The sequence below is a fragment of the Spea bombifrons genome, chromosome 3, assembly GCF_027358695.1.
Source record: "Spea bombifrons isolate aSpeBom1 chromosome 3, aSpeBom1.2.pri, whole genome shotgun sequence".
In the NCBI taxonomy this organism is placed as follows: domain Eukaryota; kingdom Metazoa; phylum Chordata; class Amphibia; order Anura; family Pelobatidae; genus Spea; species Spea bombifrons.
In genome coordinates this window covers 43,633,302-43,649,880 of record NC_071089.1, presented here as the reverse complement: position 1 = coordinate 43,649,880, position 16,579 = coordinate 43,633,302, and positions in this window count along the sequence as shown.

Sequence of the window (16,579 nt, the reverse complement as noted above, 5' to 3'; positions counted from 1 at the left end):
TATTCTAGCATTCATGTAAATGATTTAGTTCCAAAATAAGCCGTGTAGCTAATGTTTGCTGGTGGTGGTAATAATGTATACATTTACAATGGCTCATACATAAAATAGTTTTTTCTCCTGTTTTATAGAAGATCAACATAATGTCACGCACAGTGAGGTTGGAGACACTGATGCAGGTAGAACACAGACAGGTTTAAGGTCAAGGTCAAACCGAGGTCGGGGTACCGGAGGTTAGTATAAGCGATAAGAGGAGGTGCGTGGAGGCTGATGGAGGTCTTCCTCTCTTTCGTGCCGCCTCCTACGGCTGTTGGATGACGGAGGGAGGTCTCCCTCTCCTCTGTAACGGCAGCTGTGGTTGCTGGCTGATGGAGGGGGTCTCCCTCTCCGCCGGGCAGCGGCTGCTGGCCACCTTTCCTCTGTGGCGATGGCCGCAGCTGCTGAGTAGCGGAGGGAGGTCTCACTCTCCTCCGTGAGGAGAACGGATCGGTCGGGACCAAAGGGACGACCAACGGGCGACCTCCCAGGGTGCGCTGGTCTCCGTAAGAGAAACTTGCGTATCATTATTACGAGTGATAATCGTTCACGAATAAATGTAGGAACTGTTCAAGGTGCTGATTAGCTCTTTCAGCTGCCCCGTTGGTCTGGGGATGATATGCTGAGGGGAAGGCAAGGCTGATTCCGAAGGCTCTGGTAAACTCCCACCAAAAACGTGCCACAAACTGCATTCCACGATCTGACACAATCTCTGTGGGCAATCCATGTAAGCGTACCACCTCCCGAATGAAGACAGGGCTGCAGCGTTTGGGAGTTTCCTCAGTGGTACCATGTGCACCATCTTGGAGAAGCGGTCCACGATCATAAGGATTACAGTATGACCCCTGGAATTGGGAAGATCAACAATGACGTCCATTGCCAGATGAGTCCATGGAGCAGAGGGATGAGGAAGAGGTTGGAGCAGACCGGCAGGTGGGCATCTTAATGCCTTGTTAGCAGCACAAGCAGCACACGCCTTAACGTATTCCGTGGTGTCTTTGCTCCAATCCCGCCACAAAAAGGTTCGGGAAAGCAGCTCTTTAGTACATGCTGTTCCAGGATGTCCAGCCATTTTAGAACCATGGGACAGACTTAGAATTTCCATTCTCAGCTCTATCGGCACATATAGTTTGCCAGAGAGTTGATCAATCAGGGGACTCAGGCAGCGGAGTTGTACTGGTGCCACAAGTTTGCCTGAAGGAACGATGGATTCTGGAACCCGGCTCTCCTCCTCCTCGGGTATAGTGAACATGCGTGAAAGTGCGTCCGCTTTGACGTTCTTAGTCCCTGGTCTGTAGGTAAGCACGAAAGGAAATAGGGACAGAAAAAGCATCCATCTTGCTTGATGAGGGTTGAGGCACTTAGCGGACCCGATATATTGCAAGTTCTTATGATCTGTTAATATCGTAGTGTGTACCTGGGCCCCCTCGAGCAGATGACGCCACTCCTCCAAGTCGAGGATAACTGCTAGCAGTTCTTTGTTGCCGTTCGGCGGGTGAAAAACGTTTAGAGAAGTATCCGCAAGGGTGTAGCGGACCACTGTAAGAGGCTCTTTGGGATAGTACTGCTCCTACCCCAATCTCGGCTGCGTCAACCTCCAACACGAAGGGTTGCTGTGGATCAGGGTGTCTGAGTACCGGGGCTGTAATGAACTTGTCCCTTAGGCGAGCGAAGGCTTGAGGTGTCCAAGATTGCGTGTTGGAACACTTCTTAGCAAGGGCCGTGAGAGGTGCAGCGATATTTGAGTACTGCACACGTGTCTCCAATGAGTCTTGAGATCAGGAGAATAGATCAGGATGTCGTTCAGGTATACCACCACGAACTGTGGGAGGAAATCTCGAAGACAGTCATTAATGAACTCTTGGGAGACTGCTGGGGCATTACACAGGCCGAAGGGCATGACGGTATACTCGTAATGGCCAGACCGAGTGTTGAAGGAGGTCCTCCATTGGTCGTTAGGTCGAATCCTGATGAGGTTGTAAAGTTGTCAAAAAGTTCGGTGATCAGAGGTATCGGGTATGTATTACGTTGAATGATCTTGTTGAGACCCCGATAATCTATACAGGGATGTAAGTCACCATCCTTCTTCCGTACGAAGAACCCTGCTCCTGCGGGTGTCGTAGATCACCGAATAAGGTTCTCCACAATATAAGACTCCATTGCCCCCGTCTCAGGAACGGATAATGGGTAGACACGCCCACGAAGAGGCATAGTTCCTGGTAGTAAGTCAATGGGACAATCATTGTCGAAAACATCGGCAAACTGTTGGTATGGTTTGGGCAGTAGTACTAGAGGTTTAGGAGCTGTAGACAAAGAGGTCTGTGGCAATGCTGGTTACATGGTTTATCCCACGCCATAATCTGTCTGGATCTCCAGTCTATGGTGGGGTTGTGAGACTGTAACTACGGAAACCCTTCGTGTAGTAGCCCGACAAATAGTGTGAGTCACTGTAGCCGACTGAAGAGGTCTCCCATCAATAGCTTCTACGATCAGTGGGACCACTCGGGGTTCAGTGGGAATGTCTGCTTGTTGGCAAAAGGTAGCGTCTATGAAGTTACCGGTGGCTCCAGAATCTAGAAAGGCCTCGGTAGTAATGTTACGGGAGGACCAGGATAGAAAAACGGGAACTGTCATGTGGGAGACTGGCAGATCAGGGGAAACATTTAATACACCTATAGCAGGTCCCCTGAGCCTGCTTAGGTGCGGGTGTTTTCCTGCTTCTTGGGGCAGCTTCTCACAAGATGTCCTGTCTGACCGCAGTACATACAGAGTCCCTCCTGTCTCCTATGATTTCTCTCTTGCTCAGAAAGTCTGGTTGCTCCCACGTGCATAGGTTCCTCAGGACTCATAGTCAAAACAGCTGGAGGAACGAATTGTGGGGCTAGACGTATATTGGGTCGTCTGGCTCTCTTTCTGTTTCTCCGCTCATCCGTTTGTGCTTGTCTGTCGCGTCTGGGGCAGCTTCTCACAGAGTTTGTCAGATTTTTTGGGGAGGTAAAAAGCCACCTTTTGCGAGTATAAAACATATGGTCAGTCTGTGCGCTTGTCCTATTTTTGGGACACCTTTGAACGTGGCCAATTTACCCCATAAAATCATACATTTTTTTTTTTAAACTAAACACTCTCTCTCCCATTTTACCCCATAAAATCATACATTTTTTTTTAAAACTAAACACTCCATATTGGACTTTTTTTAACGTTTTGTTGGAACTGGATGGTTTCCCTGATGGTGACATCAGTGGGGAATTCTTTTTAAATGTTACCCTTTTTTTATATTTTCTGAAAGTAGAAAACCCAAAATTATTTTACTAGGTGCATTTTAACATTTTTTTTGCATCTTTTTGTAACCATTTTACCGCCAATCTGTGCCAGATACATTGTTTTTTCCCCAAACAATGTACATAAACAACTCTGTATTCAGCCACAGCCTGAGTACAGAATTTGACTACATGCATATTGGCATGTTCTATACAGCAGGTTTCACACCAGTGCTTTTCAAAGTTGTAAAAAAACGTGCAATAAAAAAAACATCTCTCACATTCAATTTGCAGTTTCGTCATGCTTGTGAAAGAACAGAAAATGTTTGGAGTACAGCTTACCTCACATGCACAGGTATGTTGGGTTTTGTGGCTGTTGCAGGGTAAAATCTGGAACACATGCATTTCAGTTTTTGGAATTTAGACACATAACTTACTGGGTGCATGTCTCATTTGAAGCACAGCAGAGGTCCCATATTTTATTTTAACCAATAAAGCTATTTACCGTATTGGCCCGAATATAGGTCGCACTTTTTCCCCCCACTTTAAGTCTTTAAAGTGGAGGTGCGGCCTATATTCGGGGTCTAGCGCCCGACGCCCGGGACATGTAGTCCCGGGCGCCGGGCAGGCAGCGGGGTTAGGATACAGATCCCCCGCAGTGGTGCAGGGGACCTGCATCCTACTGTCTGATACGCTCAGACAGCCTCCCCTGTCGGCACTTTCCACGGGGGGAGTACCGGCACGGGAGGTTGTCTAAGCGCATCGCACGGACGTTCACCGGCAGCGGCAATGCGCCGTTGTCGGTGAACGTGCGCACGATGCATTCTAACCCCTCCGACTTACCAGGGCAGACTCCCGGGTGTCTTGCAGGGCCGGCGGAAGACATCTACGCAATACACATATACAACTTCCGGTGCCGGCACTTCCGCTGAGTGCCGGCACCGGGAGTTGTATACACGATGTGCATAGATGTCCCCCTCCGGCCCCGTAAGACACCCGGGAGTCTGCTCTGGTAAGTCGGGGGGGGGGGGACAGAGTGGCAGCATATCTCGGGGAGGGGGGAGGACAGAGTGGCAGCATATCTCGGGGAGGGGGAGAGGACAGAGTGGCAGCATATCTCGAGGGGGGGAGGACAGAGTGGCAGCATATCTCGGGGAGGGGGAGAGGACAGAGTAGCAGCATATCTCGGGGGGGAGGACAGAGTGGCAGCATATCTCGGGGGGGAGGACAGAGTGGCAGCATATCTCGGGGGGGAGAGGACAGAGTGGCAGCATATCTCGGGGGGGAGAGGACAGAGTAGCAGCATATCTCGGGGGGGGAGGACAGAGTGGCAGCATATCTCGGGGGGGAGAGAGGACAGAGTGGCAGCATGTTTTTTGGTGCTTTTTTAAAGAAAAAAACTTTTTCCACCAAACTTTTAGGGTGCGGCCTATATACGGAGGCGGCCTATATCCGAGCCAATATGGTATATTACTTAAAAGCACACCTCTTGAAGAGAGAGATTTTACAAATGACCCAGGAAGTTTAATCATCATTTTGGCGGTAAATCTACCCCTAAACATCCAAATATCTACCATAATCTAAAAAAGGATATTGCCAGAGGACCTCAAAGACACCGATTTACTTTTTTAGATTTTTACGTGAAACGCGTAGAGCTCTACACGCTGCCCGGACTAAGCACCGGGTACTCAGATGCACCGGTAAGTTGGGGGGGCATAACACAGGAGGATCCAGGTCCCCTGCATCGCTGCGGGGGATCTGGATCTTAGTCAGACCTATTTGAGGTCTGATTATAAGACGACCCCGATTATAAGACGAGGGGTATTTTTCAGAGCATTTGCTCTGGAAAAAACCTCGTCTTATAATCGAGCAAATACGGTGTGTGTGTATATATATATATATATATATATATATATATATATATATAATTATATAATTAGACCCTGTTGCCAATATATTTTATAGTGAACAAATTGGACCCTACCCAAGCATTTCCTTGGGCCTCGATCCACGCTGCCCAGCATGCAATCACTCCCTCCGTTACCACACCAAGAAAAATATTGCCACACTGACTGCAGATCAGGGGAAGACGTCCAGGGCAGTCTTCCCTCCTTCTGACCGCACCGTGACATTGATAGGTCCTCTCCCCCCGTAATCACCCCAGAGTCCCTTTGTCCTCTCTTTGCCACTAAACCACACCTCTCTTTTACTTACTCCCTGTAGTTCAGGTATAGATCAAATAAACAACACATGGAAACAGCACATGCAACTGAATAAGACATAAAAACCTTGTATTTGCAGGTATACATAAATAATGTATGGAAACATAGCATAGCAGATATAGAGCAACAGAATAACACAAAAACCCAGCTTTGCATGTATAGATCAATTGGAATTCACATAAAAACTCAGCATTGTATAGACAAAACCCCCTAAATTACAGGCATAGATCACAGGTTGCACACCCCAAAGGCCAACCTTGGCATCCACATTGCCAACATAGAACCTGACCAGCACCCAAATTACACACACATAGGACATGCCATCTTTGTCCCCAAACAGCCCAGCATGAGTCAACATTGTCCCCAAACAGCCAAGCATACGACATTTTTGTAACAGTCACTCACTAATTCACACAATCATTTATTCTCTCACTCTTTCACACAAATTATTTACACATATTTGTTAATGCATTCTCACAAATTCATTTTTTCTCTCACTCATTCACACAATGCATCCACACATTAATCCATTCATTCTCTCTCTCTTTCATTCTGACTCTTTATTTCAATATTCCTGCTCCCCTCCTTTCTCACTATCTACCCCCTCTTACTATCTACCTGTCAGGGCACTGGGTTCCGTATCAGGTAGGAGTCTCAATGCAGGTTTCGGTTTAGGTTCCGAACATGGCTGTAGGCAGGTTGATGTGAGCAGGATAAAAACAGGCAGGAAACTGGAAGCCTACTGGCAGGGCACACGGCTTGGAAGCCCACTGGCAGAGAACACGGCTTGGAAGCCCACTGGCAGGGCACACGGCTTGGAAGCCCACTGGCAGGGCACACGGCTTGGAAGCCCTCAGGCAGGGCATGCGGCTTGGAAGCCCTCAGGCAGGGCACGCGGCTTGGAAGCCCTCAGGCAGGGCATGCGGCTTGGAAGCAGCTGGACAGGTAGGCACGTCTGGAACACGCTGGGGTCTGGTACACAAAACTGGATCATAAACGTAGCAAAGAGTCATACACAGGAGACAGATCGGATGCAGGAAAGCAGTAGGTCAGTATACAGGACCAGGAACACAATGCTCTAGCAATGAGGCTAGGCTGATGCCTGGTTTATATTGAGCCTTAATTGACCAAACGAGGGGCAGGTGTTTCAAGAGCATTAGGAAACAGCATGGTCCAAGGAGAGGCAGAAGGACACTGCAATTCAGGATCCACCCGGTGGAGTAGTGGATAGGTGATTTACCTATAATCCATAGGGTTGCAGGGTCAAATCCCTGTGGTGCCTGACATAGCCCCTCCCTTAATGGCTGGCCTCTGGACAGCCTCTTGCTTCTGAGTTGTTTCTTTTTGTAGCCTTGTGTCTGGGCTCGAAAATAGCCTGGTCTTTCCTCCGTATAATGGTTCCATTAGCGGCCACCATGACATCAGGTGATAATTGAAATGGCTCTGCGTAAACTGAGGTCACAGGAGTGGATGGATTTTGCTGTATAGCTTTGCTGGGTTTACTGTGGGTTGCAGTGAGGACACCATGTTGTAGTGGCGGTACCAGTTTGCAGAACATGCTTGGCACAGTGTGCATCCTCTACTGGAGATGTATAGGACCCAAGGTCCTGATGAACAGAGGATGAATGGACACAGTGCATACTTGAAGGCGGCTTGGTAATGCAGGTACCTGAGGAGTTCTTCTGGTTGGGGACTAAGAGTGTTCCCCGTGGATCTGATTCCTGTGGAGATGTATTCATCCTTTCAGGGTTAGGCTGAGCTCTTGGGGGGCGAATAGGACAAAAGCTAATATAATGATTCTGCTCCCCACAATAAAAACAAAGGTTTTGCTCCCGCCTTCGGGTCCATTCGTCAGCAGACAAGGGTGCTTTGGGCCAGGAAATACGGATCCTTGTAGAGACACAGGGCAAACTTATAGCTTTGAGTTCATGGTTGCCATCACAGAGCTTAGTGGGCATAATAGTGGTATAACCCTCTGGAGCTGAGGCCACCCTATGTGTAGGTTGTTAAAAACAACATATTTTTAACTCATTTAGGAGTAATTGAAAGTTCCAGGAGTGGGGTACAAAGAATAATGGCAAACAGCACAAGAAACATTCCTCCCCTGGATTTAGAATCTGGAAATGTATCAGAAAGCTGGGCAAAGTGGAAGGAGCTGATAGAGCTGGTTTATGCAGGACCTGATGCAGCAACATGGACTGCAGCACCATCAACAAAAGGCTGCATACTTTCTCATCAGTGTTGGCCATACAGGCCGGGATATATGCAGAGCATAGTGTGCAAGTGGAAACATAGCTCCAGAGGACAAGAAAAAGACAGAGGTACTATTTGCAAAGTTTGATGAAGATTGTAATCCACGAAAAAACACCACAGTGCAAAGGAAGCTGTTCTATGAGAGGAACCAAGGAGGCAGTTAATCAGTTGATGAGTGGGTCACACAGTAACAATTGCTTGCAAAAGACTGTGCATTTCATGATAGCAGAGATATGATAAAAGACAGGATATTAATGGGCAGTCAGTTCAAGGAAGTTACTGCAGGAGGAAGAATTGCGAGAGCACATGAGATGTTAAGAAAAGATTTGCAGGTACTGGGAGGTCCACAACTCCAAGTGCAGTGCAATTGAAAAAGGAATCTAGAAGTCACATCAGTCACAACAGAAAAGGTGGACTGGAGAGGGAATAACAGAGAAAACAGAGCTAGGAACACAGAAACAACCTGTGGATATTGTGGAAACACACATTACAGAGATATGTTATGCCCTGCAAGAGGCCAGTATGTAATAAATGCAGAAAAAAGGGGTACTTTGCCAAAATGTGTCATAATGGAATGAGCTATAGGAAGCCACAGACACGACCAGTGTATAATATAGATGATTTGGACAACCATTCAGATGATGACACAGACAGCTCACATATATACCTTGCATTAGTGCAGAACACACAACACTCTGCATATGAAGCAGTGGTCACCTTACATCTAGGGGATGCTAAGATCCCTGTCAAGTTTAAGATTGACACAGGAGCTCAGGTAAATTTCGTGCCAGGGCAGATATATCGCAAATTCCTCCGTAAGGAATTACAACTCGAAACGCAAAGGCTACCAAAGCTAAGATGTTATGGGGGAGAGGATCCTGGATGCTATTGGACATTGTCATACAAAATGTGCATATAAAGGATCTGAAGCCAACTTACAGGTGTTTGTAATAGAAACACAGGCTCCTGCTGTGCTTGGTTTGCGGACGAGCCAAGAGATTGGACTTTATAATGACGGTTAACAGCAGTGAAAACATACTTACAGCTCACGGCATTAAACATTATTTCAGTGATGTATTCAGAGGACTCGGATGTCTTCCAGGGATATGCAAAATTCGGATAAAAGAAGGGACACACCCTGTTATACATGCACCAAGGATGGAGAAATTAGGAGTGATCAAAAAGGTCACAGAACCTTCTGAATGGGTCAGCTCTATGGTGGTGGTGGAAAAGAAAAACACAGGAGCAATCCGAATATGCATTGACCCACGTGATTTGAACAAGGTAATAATGAGAGAACATTACAGACTACCCACTCTAGAGGACATAGCACACAAACTTGTTGGGGCATCAGTGTTCAGTGTACTAGATGGACAGTCTGGGTACTGGCAAATACGTCTAGATGAGAACAGCAGTCACCTCACCACATTTAACTCCCCTGTTGGACGATGGAGATTTACAAGAGTTCCTTTTGGTGTAGCATCTGCTCAAGAAATGTTCCAGAAAAAATCACACAAGCTAATTTCAGGCCTGCGGGGTATGGAAGTCATAATTGATGATTTATTGGTTCATGTGCGGAACATGACAAGAACCTGATTGCCTTGCTTAACAGATGTCGTGAGAAGAATATGAAGCTCAACCCAAACAAACTGAGGAGGTAAGCTACTTTGGGCATATCATCAGTAAAGATGGTTTAAAACCTGATCCCAACAAAATACAAGCAATCACTAAAATGCAAGCACCAACTTCCAGAAAAGAGCTAGAAACAGCGCTGGGAATTTTTAATTATCTGTCAAAGTTTTCGCAAGGTTTAGCCTCTACGAACTCTACTGCAGAAAAATGCATGCTGGTCTTGGGATGCTAATATGCAAACAACATTTGAGAAAATAAAGGCCACTATAAGCAAACAGCCCAGACCCATCTTGAAATATTTTGATGTAAACTGTGATACTGTTCTTCAAGTAGACGTTGGGTGCAGTACTGACACAAAGATGTCACCCAGTGGCCTATGCCTCGAGGGCACTTACGGCAGCTCAATCCAACTATGCCCAAATTGAAAAAGAAATGCAAGCCATTGTCAACGGATGTGAAAAATTTCATCAATATATCTATGGGTGTCCAGTATTAGTGGAAACAGACCAGAAGCCATAATGCTGAAACCACTAAACTTAATGATAATGAAGCTGCAACCATATGACCTTACTGTCAAATACAGGCCAGGGAAAGAAATCCCAATGGCAGACACGCTATCCAGACTGTTTTCAGCAGGACATGAAGCACAGGAGGAACCTGATCTGGAGGAACAAGTACACACAGTCTTAGCCCATGTACCCGTATCAGATGTCAGACTGGAAAGAATTAAAAAGGAAATGGTACTGGACAAGCTACTAGAAAAACTTTGCCGGGTCATGTGCAATGGTTGGCAGGAGAAGTGCAAGAAACTACCACCAGAATTACAGGAATTCTGGCCTGTGAGACATGAATTGCCAAATAACGAGGACATTATCTTCATGGCTGAACGTATACACTTTCCTAGAAGTCAACGGAAACTGGTTTTGGAACAAATTCACCAAGGACACTTAGGCATGGCTCAATGCAAACAACTGGCACGGGAATCAGTTTATTGGGCTAACGTAGAATCTGACATTGGGAGGTTTGTGGAGATTTGTGATACCTGCAACGAATTTCAACGACAAAACACAAGAGAACCTCTCATCCCTGGGAGTAACCTTCTCGTGCTTGGCAACGACTAGCTACAGATATTTCATAATGAAGGGAATGACTACCTGATTATTGTTGACTATTACAGTAAATACTTTTAAATAGTTCAACTGAAGGATCTGAAATTATCAACTATAATTTCGGCTTTCAAATCAATACTAGCCAGGCATGGTGTAGGTGAAGAACTTGTCTCTGACAATGGTCCACAATTAGGTATTACTCTAGCCTTGGTGTAGAGATAATCTAAATTTTATTAAAGACAGGAGGCGAATATTTGCATCAACTTCTTTACTCAAAACCTCCAGCAGCAAAGAAATGGTTAATAACATTGAAACTAAACACCAATCAGAAACAGTCAGAGGTCATAAGAAAGCCCACAAAGTAGACCACTTCCTCTTCTTTGATGTGCCGAACGGTAGCACACCTAGTGAACAGTGTAGAGAAAAAAAACGGAAAGGAAAGGACCCAGGAAGGACCAGGGCACTCTGGATCTAACGCAACAGAACAGAAGCAACGTGAGGTTGAGGCCGATAATAAAACGTACGAAAAGTCGATTCCCTGGACCAGTCCGCCGCAGAAAGGATATCTGCAAGGGAACCACCACAGTCTAAAGCCGCAGAAGCTGCAGCGCCCCTAACCGAATGGGCACCAAAAACACTATTCACGCCAGCGGCATGAAGAACCCACCGAATCCAACAGGCCACCGTTGGAACCGAAACCGGTCGGAAAGGACTGACATAAGATATGAACAAAGGACCTCGGTCCGAAGAACGTAAACCAGCCGTGGCTGAAAGATAAGCATGGCAACAACCGACGACGCACAAGCAAGGACGCTCAGGAAAAAAAGGGTAAGACACGGATGAAGATTTGGACTTGGTTCTACGAGAAACTGAGGCCACCATGCCCTCGGGTGAAAAGGAGAAAGATTCCGTATTAAAAGCAGTAACATCCGAAACTCTCCGGAAAGAGATCAGACAAAGTAACAGAGCCAGCTTAGCCGAAAGTTGACGAAGGGACAGAGAGTCATTATCTGGCCAGGATTCGACAAAACGAGTAACAGTGGACACGTCCCAGAAAGCAGAATACCTCGTAGATGGAGGACGAGAGATCCGGATGCCGCGCATAAGACCACAGAGCATGGGATCCTTACCTATGGGCACACCAGCGACAGGAACATGAGCTGCCGAAATGGCCGAGCGAACCACATTAATAGAACGATAGGACTTATCTATGGAGAAAAGATGGGCCAGGAAGTTCAAGACCATCACCAGTGGTGCTGTAGAGGGATCAAGATGCCGTTCCAGACACCAGCTATGCCAGGATTTCCATGCCTGGAGATAAGACCGTCTAGTACCTGGGGCCCATGAGTCCCAGAGGAGGTCACGAGCTGCCGCTGATAAATCCGACGTCTCCCAGGATCCCCGGAAACTGTCCAGGCCACCAGCGACAGCTGGCCTAGGAGAACCAACTGGTGTGGATTGCCCTCTGGGTCTAATAGGAGATCTGGGGCTTGAAGGAGTAATAACGGATCAGCACAGGACATTTCTAACAGTAGGGGAAACCATGGCTGAATCCGCCATAGGGGGGCGATCAAGAGTACAGAGATCCGATGGTTGCGGACCTGATGAAGAGTCCGCAGGATCATTGAAAACGGAGGGAAAGCGTACGCCCCTGAGGACGGCCACGTCTGGAGAAACGCATCCACCACTAGGGACGCTGGATCCGGTAACCAACTGAAGAAATCCTTCACTTGGCAATTGAGGCGGGAAGCAAAGAGGTCCGACACCAACAGACCCCGAATCAGATCCAGGGTATGGAAAACGTTGTGTCGGAGACGCCAGTCGCTTGCATCCCGCCAGTGTCTGGAAAACCAATCCGCGACCAGATTGTCTTGGCCCGGGATGTATTCCGCCTTGATGGAGAGATGATGATCCAGACAATATTGATAGAGCTCTGTGGTGAGATCCGAGAGCAGCTTCAATCTGGAACCGCCCAGACGATTGATATAACGGACGGCCGACACGTTGTCCATCCAAAGCACCAGGGAACAGTGAGACACGCCCTTGGTGAAACTGCGGATGGCAAAGGATCCCGCTATCAATTCTAGGCAATTGATGTGAAAGCCCCGTTCCTCGTCCGTCCACAAACCGCCAGTTGCGGAGTCTCCGCAAACCGCACCCCAGCCCAAGAAGCTGGCGTCGGATTCCAGATAAAAATCTGGGGCGTGCCTGTTGTGGACATGGATTGCGTCGTCCATTATTAGTGATTCACGTCACAGATGCAACATCTGTCTCTCCCTTTGGATAAACCACTCCCCTAACTGTGGCATATATTACAATATCAATTAGTTCTATTGTTTATACTTCTATTGTTTTAGAAGTGCATTACCTCTACCACCAGAGAGTGAGTGATGTGTACATCTATTGTTTATCTAAGACCATAGATAATGGCTACCTACATGAAAAGCCATGTGGACTATACCAGGAACAATGGGATATCAGGAACTCCAGGAAGACGGGGGAGGAGGAGAAGAGACTGGAAGGACAGGAAGGAAGCAGCATGGCAGAAGCTAAGGGAGCTGCAAAAGTTTGCCAGAGAAAAAGTATGAAATAGAAAGTTGCTCTTCGATCTTGGGCTAGTTAAGTACCAAGAAGCTAGGACTAGTTTAGTGCCTAGTATTGTAACTAAAAATTAGAAAACTACTACTGAAAGAATCCTTTAAAGTCTTCTATATGATCCTGGTATCTAGAGCCATTTTGGAAACTGAGCACCAAAGGAGTCATTTGATATGCTGATACTCTCCGAAGTTAAGTACATATGTTATTACAATGTTATTAGAATATAATTGTTGACTGTCTGTAACTTTGTTATGGTAACCTTTTTCGATATATTGTTTTAACCGCTAGAGGTATTAATAAAGTATATCATTATATATCATAACATCTGTTGGTATTTGTCTTTACATAATTTAACTGTATTCCTGAATCAAATTTATTGTTATATTGTTAGATGTGTTTTGTCTAAATTGTGTATTTAAATATTAGCATAATTTTGCATAAAACAGGCCACGACCACAACAGTGCCCAAAGATAGCCCGGCCGTTCCATGCTTCCATATGGTGTAACCACCACCTCAACTCCATATGTACTTCGTCTGTAAGACGAATTAGTTGGTCGTAGGAACCCGAGCGACGGAGGCATGCCATTTTTCAACGTTGCATCGCCTGGTAGTGAAGAGGTCCCGGAAATATGGCCTGGATGGAAGCCGAGAGTTGGCCGATCATGCGGGCCAGATCTCGCAAAGACACGTACAGACGTCGGAGTAACCGCCGATGTCCCTTTTGATGGCCGAAAGCTTTGTCTGTGGAAGGCGTAAGACCGCCTCCACCGAGTCCACCGTGAACCCCAGAAATTGTATCGATTGAGTCGGAGTAAGTTGTGACTTCGTCTCGTTGATCACAAAGCCCAAAGATTGGAAAAGGCGAACCGTGAGAAGGGTATCTCGGGATAGAGTAGACTGACTCTGAGCCATCAGGAGAACATCGTCCAGATAGACAATGGACCGGAATTCCATGACAGGCTTCAGAAGTTTGGTGAAACACCATGGGGCGGAACTCAGGCCAAAGGGAAGGCAGGTGAACTGCCACAGGTCACCCTTCCATCGAAACTGAAGAAACTTCCTGTCGTCTGCGTGAACCGGAACCGTCAGGTAGGCGTCCTTCAGGTCTAATCTCGAAAACCAGTCCCCTTCTTGCAACAGGTCCCTTAGGAGGTGGATGCCCTCCATTTTGAAATGGCGGTAGACGACGAAGGAATTGAGCGCCCAGAGATTGATGACCGGACAGAACTCTCCAGTCTTTTTCTTCACTAGAAAAATACTGCTTATGAAGACCGGAGCCCCTGACGCTGGCTCTATCGCGCATTTGTCGCGAAGGGAGGTCAACTTGGCATGAACTTGTGCTAGCGCTACCTCGGAAAAGTGAATGGGACGCGGGGGACCGGGCTGTCGAGGACAAGAATGGAATTCAAGGCGAAAACCTTGGACACACTGAAGAACCCAAGGGTCCTGAGTGAGATGCGACCAAGCTTGGAAAAAATACATGAAACGACCGGCAATAGGAATGTGAGGTAACAGTAAAGAGGGTCTTACCTGAAGAACCTCGTCATCTGGAGGAGACTCCTCTACCCCTGGTGGCGCCTCTGAAGAACGGAGAGCGGAATTGGGAACGTTGGCCCACAGAGCCCTCCTGAAACCTGGGCCTGTTGCCTTGAAAGGCTGCTCTGCTGGTGGCACGGCCCCTCTGCCGACCAGCTCTCCCCAAAAAACGATCCCCGGATCTGAAAACCTTCCGCATCGAGGTCTGCGCCTTGTTCAGGGAGGTAAATACGTTCACGTGCATGTTGAGCTCTTTGAGGAATTTCTGCCCGAAAAGCAGACCCTGGGCCTCAGGCCCTAACTCCTTGGATGCCAGTTCAGCTAGCTTGCTGTCCAATTTAAACAGGGCCGCCTTCCTGCGTTCAATAGAGATTGCCGAGTTGGCATTGCCCAGAAGGCAAACTGCCCATTGTGCCCATTCATGTATGATGAAGGGATCTGCTAGGGTGCCATCCGCCAAGGCCTCGTCTGCCACAGACAGAAGCTGAGTGAGAGGGCCCGCCACGTCCAGCAATTTATCTTGGGCAGAGCATAAACCCTGCTCCAGTCCTTTGCGAGGATCCTTGCCGGACCACGTCATGAAGGTAACAAAGGACGGGTCGAATTCAGGGGTATTACCCACTTTGTCTGGTAGAGTAGGACGGGGGCATTCGGCACAAAGCTTTTGACGGGCCTCTTTTTCAAGAGGTCGGCGGAGCCAAAAACGTAGGAATTGGGCAATATGAGCCGCTGGGGCCCACTCCGAAGATCGAGGATGTCGTAGATTCCGAGGGTCAAACATAGGTAGGCCCACAGAGTCCAGAATTTGTGTGGATGCCCCTGGCGCAGAGGAAGAGGAAGGATCCTCCAAAACCGTTTCCCGGACTAAAGGTGAATGTTGAACAGGGGACGCAGATCTAGAAGCGATTGAGGGGTACTCGTCCAGCGTCTCGTATTCTTCAACGACACCTTCCCTATCCATTCTAGAAGAAGGTGGCTCGGTGACTTGTAAAATGGGAGCCTTGCCCTTAAGAAGGGATACCTCTCCTTCAGTCCATTGGCGCTTACGAGGACGTTCCTCAGGAGGAGAGTGGTGTGACTCGTCTGAGTCAGAGATGTCAGGCCCTGGATAGCCAGAGTGTGGAGCCGTCCGGGTGGTGGACTGGCAGTCTATGGAGGCCATTGCAGCAGGGAGGGACTCCATCAGGGCTGTCTTAAGCCATGCCTGTAAGGCGGCGGGTAAAGGCTGATCGGATTCAGACATGTAATTGAAGACTCTTTATCGAGAAACAATCTGTGGGGACAGAGAAAGGGACAGAGTCAGAATCCGAGAAAAAAACGAGGGTCACCCGTAGGCACCTGAGGGGGTCACCCAAAGGGCCGGTTTCATAGGCCAGAGGCCAAACCCGAGTGTCTAGGGGGTCACCCTAGGGGCGCTGTATCCAGACGCCAGGCAGAGAGGACCTCAGCCAATCACAGGAGTGACGAAGTCACAATAGGTAAGTAGCCACGTAGGGCATAAGCAGTATGTGATATATATATATATATATATATATATATATATATATGTATATATATATATATATATATATATATATGTGTATATATATATATATATATATATATATATATGTATATATATATATATATATGTATATATATATATATATATATGTATATATATATATATATATAAATATATATATATATATATTTTAATATTTTTATTAAAATTAGTAGACATGTCTGGGATATAGAGGGATAACCTACAACGTAAGGAGGGAGCCAGACTCTGAAAACTGGTAAGGATTAGCTTAAAACAGTAAAACAGGCTCCGCGCCGCTTAGTTACGCGGCCCGCGAAGGGAGACAAGCCGCAGGAGGACACACGGGGGGGGGGAGACAGGCAGCTGAACCGGCTGTACACGGGACCAGACGGCAATAAAGTTTTCTTATAAAA